This window comes from Triticum aestivum, chromosome 4D, assembly GCF_018294505.1.
Source record: "Triticum aestivum cultivar Chinese Spring chromosome 4D, IWGSC CS RefSeq v2.1, whole genome shotgun sequence".
In the NCBI taxonomy this organism is placed as follows: Eukaryota; Viridiplantae; Streptophyta; class Magnoliopsida; order Poales; family Poaceae; genus Triticum; species Triticum aestivum.
Genome location: NC_057805.1, coordinates 159678128 through 159685256, shown reverse-complemented (window position 1 = coordinate 159685256; position 7129 = coordinate 159678128).

The following is a 7129-nucleotide window of genomic DNA, read 5'->3' as shown; positions in this document are numbered from 1 at the left end:
CGTGGGGCCAGCGCACAGTGGATTTGAGTTCTTGAAGGGAAGCTTCGAAGGGCTCAAGGGATACGCTGTGGGCCGGACGACCAAGAGTCGTCGCGGCAAGCTCTACATCGACGATGCAAACTGGGGCCCCGACGCCGGCTCAATTGAGTACGGGTACCGGGTCCCCTTCGGCGGAATTCATGTTTTCATTGGCAAGATTGGTGAGCCGGGCCCTGAGCCGGATCTCTGCGCCGATCTCATCGAGACGGCTCAGCGTGCACGACCCGCCCGGGCCCGGCCTACCTTAAGGCGCGCGTTTGTGGGATGTATCCATGGAGGGCCCTCTGATCTGTCTGGGTCCGGTGATGAGGCGGCCGCCGGCTCTGACGGCGAGTCGGCCACCGATGAGTCAAACTCGTTGTATCAACTTCAAGATGGCAGGCTCATGGGTTGTTCCGATGGTGACAGTATTCCAGACCCGTTTGAGCCGCCAAGTCAGGTTGGAGTCTTTATGGCTGGCGCATAGCCTGTTCAGAACCCCGCTGCTGGAGCGGGAAACCTGGTGCCTTCTCTGGCTCAGGTACTGATGGATCTCACGGACAAGATGACGGCCCTGTTAACCGCCACGGTTGACCCGGCGGATCAAGCTCAGCATGATGCGGAGGTGGCACAGTTAAAATTGGATCTAGTGAAAGCTAAGGAGGAGCTTGCAGCGGAAGGGATCAGGATGGCTGCGGAGAGGGCGGCTCTCGAGGCCCAAACTCAGTTGATCCAGGCGCGGTCCTTCCAACTCACGATGGATCAGAACGTGTCCAATGAGGTCATGAGAAGGAGGCATCAAAAGACCCAATCTCGACTCCCTCCGGTTTACGATCCACGCAATCTCTTCAACACGCCAGGTGCAGGGTCTAATAACCCGCCAGTGGTCATAGTGCCCGGGTCTGGAACCCCTATTCAGCCAATGGTGATGGGGCCTCCCCAGGTGCCCCTGCCCCGCCTCAGTACGTGCCAATACCCCCGGGTCATTATAATAACCCACTGGAGAACATGGTCGCTGCGGCAGCCCGGCTGGCGGCTCTCCCAGTCGACGGCGACTCTCCGACGGCTATTGAAACACGCCGGGTCAGGGAACTCCTTCAGACAGCACTGGCACAGCAAGAGGCGTACTCCTACAGCCGGGACAGGATCCACTCGACCCCTCAGCCAGGCCAGAGCCCGAGTTACAGCCGGCACATGGTCTCAGCAACCGGCTCAAGTAACGTCCGACGCCATGACCCGCCCCCTGGCCACGGCCCGGTTCATAATGGAGCCTTTCACGCAGCAGACCAGGACAGAGCACGGCAAGAGGCGGAGCAAGTGCCTCAATTGACGGTTTACCAGACCCCCCCGGCTTATCCGACGACTTCCGTCGACGTGGGTATCCCCACCAGGACTGGGGGCGTCCCTTGTTTAGTACCAGCTATCCGCAATGAGCGTCTACCTAAGGACTTCAAAGGCCCTAGGAAGGTGCCTAATTACACAGCAGACTTACAGCCTGCAGCCTGGATCGAGAGTTATGAGATGGCTATGGAGCTGCTGGAGGTCAGTGAGGCGGCCATGGCTAAGTATTTCACCATGATGTTAGATGGGACTGCCCGCACTTGGTTGAAAGGGCTACCACCGAATTCCATTGGGTCTTGGGCTGAGCTGAAAGCCCGGTTCATCCAAAACTTCCAAGATACCTGTAGGCAGTCTATGTCAATTGTGGATTTGACTAACTGTAAGCAGCAGGAGGGTGAGTCTACGACACATTGGGTTCGCCGGGTTAAGGAGATCATACACTCGTCAGACAAGATGGATGCCGGCTCAGCGGTTTTAATGCTGGAGCAGAATTGTCGTTTGTGCCCCTGAAGATGAAACTCGGGCGGCTTAAGCGCGATTGTAGTGATATGGGTACACTAATGGCGGCTCTTGTCAAGTACGCCGATTCTGATGGTACCAAGGATCCCCCTTCAGATGATGAAAGGACAGGGAAGGGAAAGAAGAATGGCAATGGCAAGGGTCCTCAGTTTAACCCGATGAACCAAGGAGGAGGCAAGTGCAAGGCCGATGGCAGCCTAGAGTTTGTAGCCAATGCCAGCTCACAAGGTAATAACCAGCAACTCAAAGGGAGGCCCCCTCCCCGAGGCGGCGGGTCAGGTCCGATGCTGGAGCAGCTGTTGAATGAACCTTGTCCAAGGCATGGCTCTAGAGAGAAGCCAGCAACTCATCTGTGGAAGGATTGTGCAATCATGAAGGCCTTTAAGAATTACAATGGCCCGGGCGGCGGCTCAGGCGCCGGCGGCTTTCTTGGCCCGGGCGGCGGCTCAAATTCCGGTCCTCAGAACGGTCAAGGGGGCTTTAATCAGTAGTCTGGCCAGGGTCATCAACAGCAGCAGGGGGTTATCAGACCAATCCAAAGCAGCTTAGCGGTGGACAGTATCATGTGTTTACCACCAGTCTGTGTAAGCGAGATCAGAAGCTTCATAAGAGGGCAGTGAATGCTGTTGAGCCGGCGGTCCCACGCTACTTGCGGTGGTCTGAGCAGCCTATAGTGTGGAGTAGGGAGGATCACCCTCCCCGGGTGGATAACCCGGGCCACTTGGCCTTAGTGGTGGCTCCTCAAGTGGGAGGATATAAGTTCACAAAGGTGCTCATGGATGGAGGCAGCAGCATCAACATCCTCTATTATGAGAATTTTCGCCGTATGGGGTTGGTTGATAAGAATCTTAGCCAGTCAAACACTATCTTCCACGGTGTGGTACCTGGTAAGTCGTCTTATCCAGTCGGCAAGATTGAGTTGGAAGTGGCCTTTGGTGATGAGAACAACTATAGGGTGGAGAAATTGACCTTTGAGGTGGTCAAGATAAGAAGTCCATACCATGCTATATTTGGACGGCCGGCTTACGCCAAGTTCATGGCACGGCCGTTTTATGTGTACTTACAGCTCAAGATGCCGGGTCACAATGGTACCATTACGGTTCACGGCAGCCGGAAAGTGGCTCTGGAGTGTGAGGAAGGCGATGCGGCTTATGCAGAATCTGTTTGTGCACAGAGGAGTTGAAGTTTTACAAAGACAATGTTGACCCTACAGATATGACCTCTCTGAAAAAGCCGACTACGGAGAATGAGCCGGCGATGAAATTTAAGTCGGCTGATGAAACTAAGCTTGTTGACTTTGTTCCAGGGGATTCATCTCAGCAGTTTAGCATCAGTGCCAATCTGGATCCAAAATAGGAAAGCGCGCTCATCGAGTTCATCCGTGAGAATAGGGACATCTTCGCATGGAAACCTTGTGACATGCCAGGTGTACCTAGAGAACTCGCTGAGCACACTCTCAATGTTGATCCAAAATTTAAGCCGGTCAGGCAGTTCCTTCGGCGGTTTAATGAAGAGAGGCGGAAGGCTATTGGTGAAGAAGTGGCCCGGCTCTTGGCAGCCGGGTTTATTGTTGAAGTCTTCCACCCAGAGTGGTTAGCTAACCCGGTGCTCGTACTCAAGAAGAACGGCACTTGGCGGATGTGTGTGGACTACACGGACTTAAACAAGGCGTGTCCGGCTGATCCTTTTGCCCTCCCACGTATTGATCAAATCATTGATGCTACGGCAGGTTGTGCACGCTTAAGTTTCTTGGATGCTTACTCCGGATATCATCAGATTAAGATGGCAGTTAAGGACCAGGAGAAGACGGCGTTCATCACTCCCTTTGGAGCCTTCTGCTACGTGTCTATGCCCTTTGGACTCAAGTGTGCACAGGCGACTTACCAGCGTTGTGTACAGAACTGTCTTCATAAACAGATTGGGCGCAATGTTCACGCTTATGTGGACGATATCTTGGTTAAGTCCATAAAAGAGGAAACCCTGATAGATGATTTGAGAGAAACCTTTGATAATCTCCGGGTCTACAAGATGATGCTTAACCCGGCCAAGTGTGTTTTTGGTGTTCCTGCAGGCAAACTCTTGGGTTTTTTGGTTTCTGACAGAGGCATTGAAGCTAACCCGGAGAAGATCAAGGCCATCACCTCCCTGGCTAAGCCGGCGTGTATAAATGACGTTCAGCGTTTGGCGGGTCGCATCACTGCTTTAGGCCGGTTCATAAGCCGTTTGGGTGAGAAGGCCATGCCATTATATCAGTTGATGAAGAAAACTGATAACTTTGTCTGGAATGATGCAGCTAATACTGCCTTTGAGGATTTGAAGAAGCAGCTGGCGGAGCCCCCAGTCCTTGCTGCTCCGGTTGATAAGGAGCCCTTATTGCTGTATGTGGCTGCTAACACACGAGCCGTCAGTGTGGCTGTGGTGGTGGAGCGCAAAGAAGAGGGTAAGGAGCATCTGGTTCAGCGGCCTGTTTATTATGTCAGCGAAGTGCTCATTGAGTCCAAGCAGCGGTATCCGCATTGGCAGAAGCTTGTTTATGGTGTGTTCATGGCAAGCCGGAAACTTAAGCATTATTTCCAGGGTCATCCCATCACTGTGGTCAGTTCTGCCCCTCTTGGTGATATCATTCAAAACAGAGAGGCCACAGGGAGAGTAGCTAAGTGGGCTATAGAGCTTGGACCTCATGGTCTCAAGTACGTGCCATGCACTGCTCTTAAATCTCAGGCCTTGGTGGATTTCATCAATGACTGGACAGAGTCACAAGTTCCTGAGCAGAAGCCGGATAACACATATTGGACTATCCACTTTGATGGGTCCAGGCAGTTGGAGGGCTCGGGGGCTGGAGTCGTGTTGGCTTCCCCTAAAGGTGACAAGTTTCATTATGTGTTACAGTTGCTGTTTCCTTGCACTAACAACGCGGCTGAGTACGAGGCCTTGCTCCATGGTCTTCGGATGGCTAAAGAGATGAGCTTAAGCCGGGTAAGGTGCTTTGGCGACTCAGACTTGGTAGCTCAACAAGTCTCAGGAAAGTGGGATTCCAAGGACCCTCTCATGGCGGCTTATCGCCGCGAGGTTGATGCTATTGCTGGGCACTTTCAGGGTTATCAAGTGGAACACATCGATCGCAGGAAGAACGAGGCGGCGTATGCTTTAAGCCGGCTAGGCTCTCAGCGAAAACCGGTGTCGCCCAACACTTTCTTGGACGTCCTGTATAGCCCTTCTGTTAAGTTGCCCACAGAGGAAGATTTGGCTGTCCCTGACCCGGAGGCACGACTGGTGGCGGCTCTCCATATCATACCAGACTGGACAATGCCATATCTGGCTTACATGACCCGGGGCGAGTTGCCTGAGGATGAAACTTTGGCCAGGCAAATAACCCGGCGGGCTAAGTCAATGATTGTTATCAATGGGGAGTTGCATCACCGCAGTGTTACGGGGGCGTTTCAGCGTTGTGTTTCCCCTGAGGAAGGTCAAGAGAATTTGCGTGAGATCCATGAAGGGGATTGTGGCCATCACGCCGGCTCAAAGTCTCTTGTGGCCAAGGCTTTTCGCTATGGTTTTTATTGGCAGACGGCTCATGCTGATGCGGAGGACTTGGTCAGTAAATGTGATGATTGCCAGAGATTCTCACGACGGGCTCATGTGCCGGCTCAGGAGCTGAGGATGATCCCAATCACTTGGCCCTTTGCGGTCTGGGGGCTTGATATGGTTGGGCCTTTTAAAAGGTCCAAGGATAAGAAGACCCACCTCTTGGTGGCGGTTGACAAGTTTACCAAGTGGGTTGAAGCGGAGCCAGTTAGCAAGTGTGATGCAGCCACGACGGTTCAGTTCATGAAAAAGGTGATCTGTCGTTTTGGTTTTCCACACAGCATTATAACTGACAATGGCACCAATCTCTCCAAAGGCGCCATGGAGGAGTTTTGTCAACGAGAGCATATCCGACTTGATGTTTCCTCAGTGGCTCATCCTCAATCCAATGGTCAAGCTGAGAGAGCTAATCAGGAGATTCTGAAGGGTATCAAGCCCCGGCTTTTGGTCCCTTTGCAACGGACGCCGCGTTGTTGGGTGGAGGAGCTGCCCTCCGTGTTATGGAGCATTAACACTACTCCTAAGAGGTCTACCGGCTTCACGCCTTTCTTCATGGTTTATGGGGCAGAAGCAGTCCTCCCCAGTGACATCCGTCATGACTCACCTCGCGTGGCGGCTTATGTTGAGACGGATAATGAACAGGCACGCCAAGATGCTCTTGACTTGTTGGACGAACAGCGTGATGTGGCAGCAGCCCGTTCAGCGATTTACCAACAAGACCTACGCCGTTATCATAGCCGCCGGGTCAAATCCCGGGTCTTCCAGGAAGGCGATCTCGTGCTCCGGCTCATCCAGGATCAAACAGATGCACACAAGTTATCCCCGCCTTGGGAAGGGCCCTTTGTGATCAGCAAGAACTTGCACAACGGGTCATATTACCTCATTAACATTCGGGGCACAAAGATTCACGTAAGTCGGAGGAAGAGACCCGTCGGCCGTGGAACATAGCTCAGCTTCGGCCTTACTACACTTGATCCACCGGCTCTCGTGGTGTGCATATTTCTCTCAGCCATGTATATATTATGATAAGCAATAAAGCAGGACCTCTGTCCTTTTTTCTCCTCCAAATATGCACGTGTTGTTTTCATTGCAAGATTACATGATGACTTAAAGGAGGATCCGGCTTATGATCGTATTCGAATTTAGCCGTAAGCAATAAGGTCACTTGGGGGCTTCCTGTTCAAACATGGGTCGTATTCAAACCAAAGAGAACATAGCTGTCGATACCCATTTGATTGGCAAAGTGCCGAGCTCATTGGGAGGTTACCTTTGGTCATATTTGAATCATAGTTTAACCCCTCTGGGAACTGACGTGGATCGTATTCGAATCAGCGTCGTTAAACAATTCTTAAAATCACTTGGGGGCTTCCTGTTCAAACATGGGTCGTATTCGAACCAAAGAGAACACAGTTGTCGGTACCCTCTTGATTGGCATCGCCACACCCACTGGGGGCTATATGATCATATCCGAATCTTAGCTTAACCCCTTTGGGCCGGGTCTCTGGTCGTATTCGAACTGGAAGCCCCTAAGTTCTTCTGCTTTATCACAAGTTTTCTCTGATTATGTCAAGGTGTGTATAGCTGGGTTTCACCTTGCCGGCTTAACTTAGGTTTACAGTATTGCTGAACACAATGGGTGCTATAAGACAGGTAAACCGGAGTTGCG